We start from the raw sequence: 15500 nt of genomic DNA on the forward strand, positions 1-15500 counted from the left end.
TACAAAGAGGTTGCAGGAAACTATCAAGATAACATGCCACATTAGCTCGGCCACAGAATATGACGTTTGTGACGAACTATATGCCGGTGAGTCATAAAGTAAAAGAAATAATGAAAAAACACTGGCCAATACTACAATTGGACTCTGGGTTGCCATTTACAAATATGTCCCCTCCTATGTGCACTTACCGCCGTGGTCGCTCATTGAGAGATATACTGATGGTCACAGATTTACAAAGGGGTGAGCCTGTAAGCTGGCTACCAATGATGAAGTTGGGATGCTTCCGATGTGGTGGGTGTAAGACATGTGGATGTCTGATAACTGGTGGTACCTTCTCCCACCCCCACTCTGGGAAGAAGTATAAGATCCAACATCGCTTAACTTGTACATCAGAATTTGTGATTTATTGCATTATGTGCCCATGTGGTTTATATTACATTGGGAAATGCGTCACTCCATTCCGGATACGCATGAATAACCACAGATCGGCTATCCGACTGGCATTATCCTCGGGACAATCTGAAATCCCCCTTGCGAGACATTTCTTTTTGCACAAACATCCTTTGCCTTCCCTAAGGGCGATATTGATTGATCATATCCCTACCTTACCAAGAGGAGGTGACAGAGCTAAGGCTTTATTACAACGTGAGGCGAAATGGATACGCATGCTTGATACAATTGCCCCTAGGGGATTGAATGAGATGCATTCACTGTCTTGCTTCCTGTGAGAACTTCAATAGGAATGATTTAGAATCTATATAATGAGAATTGATAATATTATCCCTCCTCAAGTGTGGATTAATGAAATTTGATGATTGTTTGCAAATTATAATGCTATACAAATCGTTTGGTTATATTTAAACGCTCGACATCACAGGTTCTTTCCTGTATTCATCAGCTGAAATGTTAAAGATAGAAATCTAATGTATTTTAATTTTTTAATATACTATTTTAGATGCACTTTGTCACAGCAATATTTATGGCACGTGGGTACTTTACTGTACTGTAATAGTGAGATTTTTGTTCACTAGTTTGGGATAATGTCACATCACTGTGATAATTGGATTATATCTGGGGACGATGGGGACTAATTCAGAATTGGAACCAATGGGGTTTAACTAGGCTGTTACGGATGAGATGAGGTTGAAAGTTTATACTGAAAAACTTTTATAATCAAGAAAATTTTTATAATCAAAAATTTTTATAATCAAGAATTTTTATGATTAAATTAATGAATTCAAGCAAATTTTGTGCGGTGCACAATAAACTCTTTTTCCATGTTCCAACTCTGGATGATGCCTTACCGTCTTACCTAGTTTTTTTAAGTGTTTTATTAGTATTTATATCTTTTTAGCTATGGGTCATTCAATATTTGCACTCTATGACCATCATGTTACACAGGTGCATGTTAACAGTGATAGATAATTAATTGGGGAGTGATGATTCTGTGGTTCTTCACTGATTGGTGGAAGTGGGGTTAAAAGGGTGTGTTTCACTACCAAGCACCATCCTGATGACGATCCAGTGGGATCGAAACGCGTAGATATGTGGTTGTTGGAATAAAATTTTGCTATTTGTACTCATATGACTGACCCGTGAGTGCTTTCATCTGGTGGAGTATATATATATATATATATATATATATATATATATATAGTGAATAAAGTACCCCTCTTGTAAAATATAAGGATATTATAAGTTACTATGTTAGGGAGTTCAAAATAACTTCCATTACTTCGAAATTCATCCCTTGATAAATCTGCACCTAAGTGTGCCTCCCCAAGTGGTTAGGCTATGGACTGTGCTAATTAGGGTCACTCTTGTGAAAGACGGTCTGTTCCATTTTGCCGGAAAACTCGCCAAAACAGCAGAAAACTTTGTGAAATATGAGGCCATGGTCACAAAGTATAGCATTTCTTCTATTTGTTTATTCTAGGGCAATGGGGTATGCACACATAAGGAAAGCAAGCCCAGTTTACATCGCCTGTAGGAGTTTCTCCTTAACTTTTTTTGAATTACATACTCACTACAGAGTGTTGTGGGATCTTGGCAGACAGATTTTTATTTTTAGGAATTCAGTGTATGTCAACAGTAGTAGCTGATTGTAGAGTGTTGGAGAGCTGCGTGACCGTCAAGCTCATCTACTACTACCTTTTTGTGTAAGTTTTTTAGACAGAGTAGCAAGTAGCACATCCATTCTGATTAGGGATGGGTGAATTTGACCGGTTTCGTTTCGCCAAAAATTCGCCACCGGCAAAATGTCATAGACGCCCATTAAAGTCTATGGGCGTCAAAAACATTTTGTTGTGCGGTGAAATATGTTGGACAAGCGTCTTCTTTTTTTACGCACGCCGCCATACAAGTCTATGGGCGTCATTTTTTCGGCGTAACAAGCGAAAAAATTTGTCCATCCCTAATTCTGATTTTTAAATCACATGTGGGATCTGCTTCCAGTGATTTCTTAAGCTTAGTGATAAGCCTTTTCATACCTTTCACAATAACTGGAACTGTTAAACAGGCATCAGTTGAATAGCAAAATATGTGTATGCCTGTTTAGGATAAGGCTCACACATTCATAATTCCAACTTTTGTTAAGCAGAAATTAGACATTTTTGTAAGCACACCACACAAACAAGTATAAAAACTTAAGTTCTGTGTAACTTAACTGATGATGCTAATAATGTGCTTGTCAAACCAATTAGCATCTCTCATGCAATTTGGAAAGATCCATAATCAAACTATTGTGAACAGTATGGTCTCTTTTTTCAGACTCCCCACATTGATGTTAAGCAGTAATAGAGTACAACAAAAGAAGTAGGCTACACATGTTGTACATTATGTTGGTCTTCTACTCCAGCCCAAGGCAACCACAGCCCTTGTATTCTTTGCAGAAGTTCTCCGCACTGCCTTTGTTCATTATGAATGCTCCAGATCCTCTTCCAGGTTACCGCTATCCCAACATCGACCAATTATTCCATATAATAAGAGGAGAGCACTCCAATATAGCAATATGCTGTGATTGTGTTTATTAAAGACTACTACATGACATGTTTGGGGTCTTACATTTTTCATTTGAAAAAGGGTATGTAAGACACTTTGCAAGATGGTGACCCCCTGTGACAAGTTTGATGTTCTGGATCTTAGCTGCTATTGAGAAGATGAAACTTTAGGCTTCTGCAATAAGTTCAGTATATAAAATATGGCATTTGTGGCCATATTCATTTTTAGAGTTTAGTTCTCCTTTAACAGAATGAATAATTTCATTAGATATTGCAGAATTGTATTTTACATAGGACGTTTTTCAGTTTACCTTCACTTCCATTACACCGAAACAGATCATTAGGACTCGGATTGTACCTTAGTAAACCTGGAGGCAATAAATATGCTGCGGGGAAAGAATTGTCTGCAAATTTCTTTAAAGTTTGAAGGTGAGATGTGTGAATAAACTACATTCAATTAAATTATGTGTAAAGTTAACAGCACTTTCCTCTACACCATGTATTTATATTGTATGTGTCTTTCATTGGTTTCTCTGTTAGGGTCTAGACAAGCTGTTTATTAACTGTTAGATTTGTAGATTACTTTATGCAATGTCTAAAAACATGTTAGATTAGCAGCCAGCATACAACCCCCTTGATATCTCTTAGCAATATTTACCGAGGTGGGCTGAGAGGATATGATCTCAACAACAATATGTAATATATAGTGATATAGTCTACACAAATATGTTAAATAAATATTATCTTAAAATTCTTACATATTTTCTCTTTAATCATGAAATTGTCAAGTCTTTGCAGACTAATGGGCATACATTGAAAACATACCTTTAGATACAGTATACCCATTCCGCAAAGTAACCACTTCTGTTAAACGTTGTTAAATTCAGCGATGTCTGAAAAAAAAGAAGATAGAAATGCTGTAGTCAATACAATATTAAAAATTGCAATATGGTGAAAAATGATATTCTCTTTGGCTACACATACATTAAGAGCATATTTTATTTATCATTCTCAGTTTTACCAAAGCACACAAATTTCTGTTTACTTTCTTTTTCACATTCTTCGAAACATATTTGTAATTTACATTAAAAGACAAGCAGAGCTTGAATACCATACACATACATTGCAGTCAACTTTAGACCCATGTGTCATCAGTGCTGGAAAAAAACTATTCACTAAAACAAAGTATGTGCTGGTGAACTGCTGAATGAATCCAAATCACCACTCTGGAGAACCAGTATCATCAATCAAGTGATTCTTTATTTGGTAGCACTACATGTTTCGGATCTATCTGATCCTTCCTCAGGTGCCAGTGTTCAAAAGAGGGCCTTTACCTACACCTGATCTAACCATTTTGAACTGCTGAATGTTCTGAGTTGCCCCATGCCTGTTAAGGAGAGTAAAGATAAAGCTGAAATGATGTAAGAAAATAGGAGTTTTTCTGAGTTCTTACAGGAAAAAATCAGTGAAACTGAGGAATGCCTTATCTTACTATACCATTTACACTAAAAGATATTAAGGGGATTATTCTTTTTTTTTCTTATTATGATTTTTATTGCAACATACAATAAAACAGTACAATACAGTATTACATACCAACAAGGTAAAGTCTCATGACAGGCATGTTTTCAATGAACAATATCTTGGTTGCCAACTGTGGAAATCACAAAAGAATCTCGTGACATTCGTTTCAAAATATGCATCCTAGGCAATTTATTTTCTGTGCCCAGTGCCTGTCGTACAACAAAATAAGGGGGGGGGGAGAGAAGAAAAAAAAAGGAGAAATGGGGGGGATAGAAGGGGGAAGAAGGAAAGAGGGACTCAGTGATAGTCTTGGGTAGGAAGGTGTGGGAGTAAATGTATGAAAGGTCATGAAGGAGGATGAATGGAAGAAGAAGATTGCGTGTCCTGGGATTCAGAAGAGGTTAATCAATTCTAAGCGGCTTGCTCTCTTACATGAGCAACATCAGAGTCTTTGAAGGAAGCCCAATGCACCCATCTGGTTATGAATTTCGTCATCTGTTCCGGGGCGAAGTTGGAGAGTTCCTCAAACCTGTAAATCTCATTCACTTTGTAAAGCCATTCTTGGATCTTCGGGGCTTGAATCTGTTTCCAGTGTGTCGGGATCAGCATTTTTGCAGAGTTCAAGAGGTGTGGCTCTATAGTTGATACGAATTGTGATATTGGTTGGTCTAAATGAAATAGCAGCACATAGGCCGGATCGTCTGGTATAGGGGATTTGGTGATCTGTTCTGACAGGCTCCTGACTTGTTGCCAGAAAGGCTTTATCTTTGGGCAGTCCCAGAAAATATGTCATAAAGTTCCTGTGAAATGCTGACATCTCCAGCATTTATCGGAATATGGGGATTATTTATCAAGGTCCAAATTTCTAACATAAAAATTCGATCAACTTCGACTGCCCGATTGGACCTTATTTATTAAGAAAAAAGACCAAAAAAATAGGGTCGGGCAAACAATCTGAATTGTTCGGAGTTTTGCACAAAAACTAAGATTTTTTTCACAGTTTTTGGAGTTTTTTGCGCAGAAACCACAAACTCATCGGACATCAGTACGGACATCAGCGCAGACACTGGGACGTTTCCCATTGACTAATACAGGACCTTGAGAGCTTTTAGATGCCAGGGTTTCAGATTCGGACTTTTAAGACCATCAGCCTTTAATAAATTCTGAAAAATTCATAGTTTTTTTTTGTCCAAAACCTGCGAATTATTCGAATTTCAGATATTCGGAGCATAATAAATAACATCCTAACAGTTGTACTTTACTTGGCCTTTAATTTTTTTTATATTTATATATTTTATATTGTTTTTCCATATAGTAAAAATATTTAGACTCCCAGTAAAATTAGATTGCTGCCAGTATGGATGCATGGACCTCATTTACCATCAAGTACAAGGTATTGTTTTATTATTACAGAAAAAAAAAGAAATAACCCAAAAATAGAAATGTAAAATGGCTTTATAATGGGGTTTTAGATAACAGATTCCATTGTATGATTCAATCAACACACTAAACTACAAATCAATTAAAACCAGCCACTACATATTATTTTAGGTTCTATTAATCGACTAAACTCTAGTTTTTAAACTGTAGTATGTCAAACATAATAATGGGTAAGAGTCTTTAATTATGAACACAAAAGTTTCTTCCTGAATATAATAGCCTGCCTGATTAAACTATAATAATTACGTTTTTGTACATTGAATACTTTAAAATTTCTTACCATTTATTCACTGCTTTAACTATACACACTTCATAAACAGCAACTGCTTTGCTTGCGGGAATGCTGCATCTACTCTAATAATTATAACACCTTAAATAATGTTTCCCCATTAGGTTATAATTTGCTTAATGTAGAGTAAATAGCATTCAATAGACTTATGGGAGGTGGATTTTTACCACCGCAGTACAGAAAACAGCTTTTATATAGAATATTTACATCTTTTATAAAATAGACACTTATAACAAACTGATACATGTTGTGAATTTTTCGAGCATTCAAAATACCCAATAAAGAGTTTTTCTTGGAAACTTGCATTGCTTGCATTGCTACACTTGTGTTCTTTTTCTGTCTATGTCTAACATGGTCATTGTCATGAATTGACAGCAATGGGATGACTGACGGGTTGCCAAAGTAAATGATGGCTATACAATATGGAGAGAGTAAGTTACTGGCATTGTTGTACACTAAATTGGGAAGAGTGGACAAGAATTGTGGAGGAGGCCAGAGCTCCTGAAATGTCATCAAAACTGCTCAATTCAGGAAAGCTTTACTATTTGTAGTTTGGAGTAAAAAAACATATTGGCCAATTTTGGGTTTGGCAGAATGTGTACTTTCCAAAAATATATGGCTTTCTGGGGGCAGCATACTTTTTTTGTAGCTTTTACCAGCCTTTTGCAGCTTTTTTTTCTCAATTAGTTGAAATGTAAGCTACATGTCCACAATTTCCACAAATTTAGTATCTATCATAGGTTTTATATATACTCAGAAACTTATTATTTTATATTAGAAATAATTAGCCTGTGTTCAAAACATATTCCGTACAAATTCAGACAATTATTTCATACATTACTTTGCTTGATTTAAGGTCAAAACCCTTATTACAAAAGGTGTTACAAATTAGTGTAATGTGCAAGTTTGGAAGCTAATCACTATGCAGTATTTCCCCAGAGTTTACGCACAATTGAGGCAGAGCAATGACTGTGCAAATTACTTTAGGGCTGAACTCCATGAAGTGCTTACGTCCGACTCGTCACCATGCGATGACACGCATGTGACGTGTCAGATGTGCAGAAGTGAATGTAACGTGAAGTTGCAAGTACAAACTACTTGTATCCGACTGTCAGATGAAAGCACGCTGCTATTTACAGTGTGGATTGTGTAATTTCCAGCAGGCAAGTAAAATATAAGATTAGGATGCAAGTCTTATGGCGCAAGTCTGTTACGACTATTGAAGCAACATGCTGTGGGAATACTGGAATTACTGCCACGTCCAAGGTGGAAGTTATTCCAAAATTTCTGTGCACTAATGGCCACTGTATTGGTGCAAGTGCAAGCATTGTGTTTGGAAATTTATTTTTTATTGAATAACAACACACACAACCCTGTGTGTCCATTTTGGTGTACTTGCTTGCACTTGCATTTGCAAATAAAACTTTAAAGTCTATGACCTCCTTCCTCTACTCTCAATAGCTGATGAGTACACTCTTTTGTTACGTATGTCAGCCATGCTACTTTGCTTATAAAAGTCCTCTTTGACCTTTGGCAAGTCTCTCCAGTACAAGAGCTGCCAGCACTTAATTGCTGATATTTTTAGTACTTCCAGTGAGGATGTCAAATGTATACATAGGGGAGGTAGGAAACAAAGATCTAATCAGACAAGCAGAGCCAGCAACAGTGAAACAAAACCAGTAATTAAAGGTTAAGTCACGTGACAGGCTAAGGTCAAAAGTAAAACAAGGTTGCCAAGGAAAAAATTTCAGATATTCTGGATAAAGTGGCCTATTTCATGAATCACTCCCTAACAAGGGGAATAATGGCTCCTGAATATATAAACAGGTATCACCTGAGAGAGAGAGAGAGAGAGAGAGAGAGAGAGAGAGGCAGAGGTGTTAGGATTAGATAGTATTTGGTGCATGTACTTAATACTGTCATGGGAAAACATGTTTTTTTCAAAACGCATCAGTTAATAGTGCTACTCCAGCAGACTTCTGCACTGAAATCGAATTCTCAAAAGAGCAAACAGGTTTTTTTAAATTCAATTTTGAAATCCGACATGGGGCTAGACATATTGTCAGTATCCCAGCTGCCCCCAGTCATGTGACTTGTGCCTGCACTTTAGGATGGAACTACTTTCTGGCTGGCTGTTATTTCTCCTACTTAATGTAACTGAATCAGTCTCAGTGGGACTTGGCTTTTACTACTGAGTGTTGTTCTTAGATCTACCAGGGAGCTGTTATCTTGTGTTAGGGAATTTTATTGGAATTAAAACAATATACAAAATCAATCATTACAGAAAAATATCAAACAAAACGTAAAGCATCAATTAATAAAGCATCAAATCATGACATTAACCCTTCACATGTGATTTCTCAATTTCCCATGTTTTGCTACCAACTATATCAAAACATTGCATTTGCAATACCCACTCAGAAACTGATAACATTTGCTGCAAACATTAATTATTTATGGACTTATTTTTTTTATATATTTTTTCCTGAAAGTTGTCAGCCCCCCCCCCCAGTTCTGGCTCTTTAACCCGAACCCTTGCCCCTAAACCCACATCATCTTCTACTGACCTCTATTAGTTCCCCTTCATCAAGTGACTCCCATGCTAAGTCCCGAGGCTGCTGCTCCTGATCTGTCTTACTTTTCTTTCTACTCTCCCCCCTGTTGCATCTCCTCAAACCTTTTCTTATTGTCATAAAGTTCTTTCCATGGCTCAATGTAAATCAGCACAGTGTGTATGTGTGTCAGTCTCCTCCAGCACCTTATTCACGTACACCTGTTTTCTGATGGCAGCAGCCCTTCTCTCCCCATTTAGCAAGTTAAGGTAATTAATGAGAATGTCTGTTTCTTTGGTCAGAGCCCCCTACTTGGCCTCCAAGCACTTTAACTCCTTCAGTGTTGTGATAATCTTTTCATATTCAATTGTAGCTGCACCAGTAGCCAAACCAGTCTTTGCATCAGCTGCCTGCCCTCCAGCAGTGCATACATTCCCTCCAGCCTCTCCCCCAGCAGTACTTACAAGTCTCTTTAGCCTGCCCTCCAGCAGTACATACAGTCTCTCCAGCAGTGTCGGACTGGGACACCAGGGGCCCACCCAAAAACCTTTGATTAGGGGCCCCCTATTAATCTTAGACCAGGGGCCCACTCTTAGTACTATTATTCTTCCTCTCCTCACTCAACCTCTATTCTCCTAGTCTCTTTTATTTACATACTATAATAATATAACCTGTTATTCCATCTATTTAGCCACTTTGTTCTCATAAAAAAAGGGAATGGCCATGAAATAGGCCTAATGTCCAGCAGCATGAGGGCCCACTGACACCACCGGGACTTTTCTTGGCATCCCGGTGGGCCAGTCCGACACTGCCCTTCAGCCTCCTCACCAGCAATGCATGAAGTCTCTTTAGCCTGCATTCCAGCCATGAATACAGTCCCTCCAACAGAGTATTTTACGTGCAAAAACAAAGTTTTAGCAACTGTGGCTTTCCCCTCATATGAAGGAGCAGTCTTTGCATCAGTTTCCCCATTAGAAGGTAAAAGTCCAGCAGAAATGACCCCCTCACCTCTCACAGCTTTTTCTTCGGCCCCTGGTTTCAGTGTTGAGCGTCTCCCACTGCTGCTTTGCAAATCACTTTCTGCTGCCTCCACTGCAACATGGAGAGCTGGAGCTTGCTCTTGGGCCACAGCTCCCTGGTTTCCTGGCCTTTCCCTGACACTCCCAGCATGACTTGTGCCTCTTTGTGGGTGCACTTCCACCACATCTCCCCAACTCCCCATGGAAACTCCAGCATCAGCTCCCTGCTCAGACATCCTGTCAGGTTCAAGGCTCACCACATCACTGCTAGTCACAGAATCCATTTCAGCAGTACTAACATTCTTTGCCTTTGCTTGTCTTAACATTCTTTGCCTTTGCTCTCAAGGGGCGGCCATTTTGGTTTCAGCAGTCCTCCTGCCTGCACCCAGACTGGTCCTCTGTACACCACCAGAGGCCAAAACTCCTTTGTTCCCCATGTTTCAAGGAAAAAAAAATCAACCAATGGGAAGTTATTTTTTTTTTAAAAAGGGGGTTTTTCCATGGGAAAACTTATCTCCCAGACTCGCAAGGGCCTGAGAGAAAACAAAGCAATCATGTTTTAGGGAGCTGCTATCTGGTTACCTTCCCATTGTTCTTTTGTTAGGCTGCTGGGGGGGAGGGGGTGATATCACTCTAACTTGCAGTACAGCAGTAAAGAGTAACTGAAGTTTATCAGAGCACAAGTCACATGACTGGGGGCAGCTGGGAAACTGACAATATGTCTAGCCCCATGTATGTTTGCTCTTTTGAAAAATGTATTTCAGTGCAGAATTCTGCTGGAGCAACACTATTAACTGATGCGTTTTGAAAAAAACACATTTTCCCATGACAGTATCCCTTTAATAAGGGTGCAGGTAATGCATCAATCCTTCTCAACATTTGACTGCAAGTTAATGGAACTATTTCACAAGCAGGAAACAGGAGACAATGTTAATTATGTCCTGTAGTTATTAGTCTATTGTACGTGTTTGCCAAATATGTAAATTCTCTATTTTAGCACTTTAACAATAACTGAACAATTTGCGAAACTGCTGACAATTTGCGAAACTGTGAAAAATTTCACGAGAAATTAGCGAAACGGCACCTGTGACACCAGCGGGCACTTTTGATGCCGGCGTCCTTTTTTTTCCGACGTCTGCGAAATTTTTTTTTGACGCCGCCGATTTTTTTTCGGGCGAATTTTCGCTGGCGTTTCGCAAATTTATTCGCTGGCGGAAAATTGCGCAAAATCGCAGCGAATTCGCGCCTGGCGAATAAATTCGCCCATCACTAGTTACAATGCCTTTTGCACTCCTATAGATTGTGATCTTTTGTTAGCAGGGACTTCTGATCTGAAGAAATGATGATAACGCTAATGCTGATTGCAACAGGTTGTCATGCTGGGCCACAGGTGAGTGGCTGGCAGGTGGGAGCCTAAATGATTGTTAACATGGTGACTCCATGTTTAGCGTTAGAAAAACCATAATACGGAAATGTGCTCAGAACATGGATTAATAGGAAACTTGAACAGATGATACTGAAGAGACAGACACAAATGAGAATAGAGAATACAACCTGAAGATAAGTCAGTATAACAAACCAGAGGTCGGGGGCAGGCTGCAAGCTGAAGCAAGTCGTCTAAACAGACGAGAGGTCTTTGGCGGGCAGCAAGCACTACAAGTCCGTGGAACAGGAATGGTAAGCTTAGCAGGCAAGGCATTTTTGACATCAAAGATATAATTTTTCAGTGGGTGGTGCTATTATGAAGCTATGTCTTAAAATGGAACCAATATCTTGTGCTGATAAAATTATTTGATTTATCTAGTGTCCCACAGTCCATGGGGCAGATTCCCTAAAGGCCTAAGTGACTAAACGCTAGCGAAAGTTCACCAGTGTGACGTCATTTCGGAACTTCACCAATTTCCTAACGGGCGCAGGCATCACTTCACTAGGGAAGGAGATAGACGCTATCATTGCTTCACACTCTAACGCCAGGCAAATTTTCGATCTGGTGAATGGACGTAACTCCGCAAATTCACTAAGATGCAGATTTTACTGAACGTTACCTCATTTGCCAGACTTGCCTTTACCAGCACAGACCAGGCAAAGTGCAATGGAGTGCATAGGACTTCCTCAATTTTTAGTGCAAAATTTTTCTAAGTCACAAAAAACGCTGGCGTCTTTTCCTTTTTTTAGTGACAGTCTGCAAAGGTCCATAAAATTTTTTTTGGGTAACCAGGTTCCCCCCTCTATTTTCTAATATATGGAACATAAACTATACACTGGGCTCATGTGTAGGGCATTATAACAACTCTATTTTATTTATTAAGGTTCCCTGGTGTAATGAAATGTATTTGCTGCAACATATACTGTACGTCCATGTAACCTTATAATTTCCTGCCGTATGCAAATTAGACAACGCTAGCGCATCTTGGCTTTGATTGCCGAAGTAACGCTAGGGAAAATTTGTCAGCGTTCGCAACCCTGGATGCAACTTCGCACTTTAGTGAATTGGCGAAGTGTTGCGATGGCTGTGAAGCCATCGCTGGCGAATTTTCGCCGGTTAGGGAATTTTCCCCCATGTGTAGGCAAGCTACAGATAGGCTGGTATGTTGCAGTACACAATGGCACCAGCCTATAAGGGCTGTAGCAAGGTTATAGACTCATTTTAACTTTTATATACTGTAATATATGGCACTGAATCATAAAAAAAAAGAAATAAGGTTATAAATAAAAGTCAAATAGAAGCAGCATATGAGCCCTTGGCACTAATGAAATACAATCAATTGATATTTCCCTAGGCCTTTGGCCACACTCCTCCTTCCCTGGACAACCTCTGCACCTGATGACTATTTGGGAAATATAGTCGGTGTGTGCAAGAAGTCTCCTCCTAGGTCCTCCTTACTTCCAAGTGGTTCCTTTAAAGCTGAAGCAAGGAAGGCAAAATGATGAAATCTTTACATTTTTTATTAAGTTGTATACTCATAAAATAAATGCATTAATTGCCTTAAATATGAAGCATTCTTTTCCTTGCTGCTATAGCAACAACTGATTATTTATCATAGTGGGTTACTGTTTTAGCTTACAGAGTATATTAAAAATTCAAAAAAAGGTTTTTGCTATAATTTTCTACAGCTGCTAACAAAAGCTGAATTGCTTGAAGCTGAAAAGCTGAAATGCAAAAAATATATGTTTAATGCATGGGACATCTTTGTCACCATGCATCTTTGCCTATATTGTCTATTAAAGTCTGCAGGAGATTACATTATATTAGCTTTACAATCTTCACAGAGGGCTGCCTACCTGCCAAGAATATGCAGTCATACTTATTTGTATTCCATTATGCCATTAAACTTGTTATATCTGTTTTTTTGTGCTACACTATCAGCCAAGCTAAAGATGCATTTGCCATCTTTAGCTGAGATTTTCAGTAATCTCTGATATATCTTAATAAGCAATTTCCTTCTGAGCATTCAGCTGGGGCTACAGAGTCACCTTGCCATGTAGCTCTCAGTATGGTCTCATCTATGCGCTTCCTAAAAGACTGAACTGATATTGTTAAGAATCTTTTTTGCAAACATCTCGGACGCAGATTTGTTTTATCAGAAAAAACAAATCATGGATTTAGGGTGAAATATTCATCAAAATACTGTTGAGCGTTCAGTGGTGTATGTTGGCTGATCAAAAGAAGCATAGCTCACTAGAGGCCCTAACGCTGTTTTCTTTAATCATTATTTACTGACAGCCAGTACCATGCATTTAATGGCAGTCCAAATTCTGACACCAGGTTATTCGCTTAAAATATTACTCTCGGTGGAAACAAAACTACTCTGAAAAGTGTTATAAATCAGGTCACCTTCAAAAACACAATCTAAGGCAAATGCATTGCTAAATTTATGAGTAAAGTGTGTATGTGCGACACTTTAAGTTACCATAAAATATAGAAGGACATGAACAATATGTTTAAACACAAATAGAGCTTCAAGTCTAAATCATGTAGGCACAAATGTATTTGTACTGAAATTTAGTTGGGAGAAAATTGCTTTTTTATCATTAGAAATAACTATATGCTCAACTTATTTTTCCATAACTGTGTCAGATCGTCATGTTCTTTGTAGATTTCCAGTCAAGGCTAGCTGCTGACAAAGCCACCTGGGGGCAGGTCTTCTATCATGAAAATGCTAACAAAATAGTATTTGGGGCCTTTTACAGTGGCTGTAGATCATCTTAATTTGCCCCTTGAGGAGTCCCCAATCTCTTAGGGAAAGACAAAACTGTAATTAAGCTTTCCCTACAGTTCATGCTTTTTTATTCTTTTTAAATACTGTATGCATACAGGAGCAAACCATTAAGTCAATGGCAGTTTACTTGATTTGTTATATCCAATTAAACCAATGTTGTTCTGTTGGGGCATCATTAGGGCAGTTTTGAGATGTTTTGATGTAATAATTTAAACTAATTGTGTATCTCACCCATTGGTAAAGCATCCAAATTCACCCATGCCAGATTAGACTCAGTTCAAAGGATACTACATGACACAACATGTAAAGGCAGTTCTCATTCCAAATTTTCATTAGAGCCAAGCGTGTCATTAGCCTTAATTCCTGACATTTTTGTTATTTTTATAAACCCCTTAAAATTGGTTACATTATACACTTGAGGAATGTTTCAGAAAGATGAGCTCCCATTTTTGCTGCCAGACATTTCATCTATCTTTAACAGAAAATGAGAAAGGGAACAGAATTAACCTTGGGCTTTAGAGATTCTGCATTTTACTGAACTGGGTTTGGCAGAGATGTCTACTAGATTTGGTATTTCTCAAGCAGAAATCTGTTAATTAAACACTGTTCTGATTACTGTGTTTTAGTGCGAAATAAGAGCTTTGAGCAAAAGGGCAAAAAGTATTTGGTACTGTATTTAAGTAATGTCAATAGCCCCTTTTCATTTGTTGAGAAGCAACACATGAAAGTTGCACCAAACAGTCACCTACACAAAACATACATGGCCAGCACAAATATGGGCTGATCAGCAATAAATTAATATTATTATAAGTTGAGATACCTCAAATATGCCAGTCTAATTGTAATTAACACGTATATGAATAAATTAGGTTGATTTGTAAAACATAACAGGATCAGTTAGAGCTACAGAACTACAGTCAACAGACAAGTCAGACATACAGAACCATAACTAATACTACATTATTTATACATATTTTGTTTTTCATGAATCTTATTTTTTTTGTAGATTATACTAATTACTCTAAACCATTAAAAAAGTCATAAATGAGTCAATGAAAAAACCACAAAACACACTAGTACAAAACGTTGTCATCTAAAAGCTTTCGATGCCACATAGCACTCAATGGGATTTGTCCTAAAATCTTTCTTTAATTCAAGCTTTTAGAGGTTTTTTGTATTTACACAAAAAACTAGAGGATTCCAAGGTTTTGTTTTATTGTTCTGATTAGTTCTACATTTCAATGTATTAGCACTTTTTATATTAGGCTGTTTTAATACATTACTTGGCATTCATGGTTTTAGAGAAAGTGCTTTCTAAAACATCTAAAACAACTAAAATCAGAATGTTGATAAATGGGATAAATTTTTTTGAAAATATAAATTTCAGGGCATGATTTTTGACAGATAAAGTACAGTGCAGAGGTATTAAAATTAAAATTTCCACCTCCACCTCCTGC

General features: G+C 38.0%; 1 protein-coding gene across 4 annotated transcripts in view; it reads right to left on the reverse strand.

Annotated features, from left to right (window-relative positions):
* lingo2.S (leucine rich repeat and Ig domain containing 2 S homeolog) overlaps positions 1 to 15500 on the reverse strand; it is a 723222-nt gene that overhangs the window by 660931 nt on the left and 46791 nt on the right. For all 4 annotated transcript variants that reach the window (XM_041580103.1, XM_041580104.1, XM_041580101.1 and 1 more), the window contains exon 2: positions 3825 to 3892. The gene's annotated coding sequence lies outside the window, so the exon portion shown is untranslated. The remainder of the gene's footprint in view (positions 1 to 3824; positions 3893 to 15500) is intronic.

This window comes from Xenopus laevis, chromosome 1S (genome assembly GCF_017654675.1).
Source record: "Xenopus laevis strain J_2021 chromosome 1S, Xenopus_laevis_v10.1, whole genome shotgun sequence".
In the NCBI taxonomy this organism is placed as follows: Eukaryota; Metazoa; Chordata; class Amphibia; order Anura; family Pipidae; genus Xenopus; species Xenopus laevis.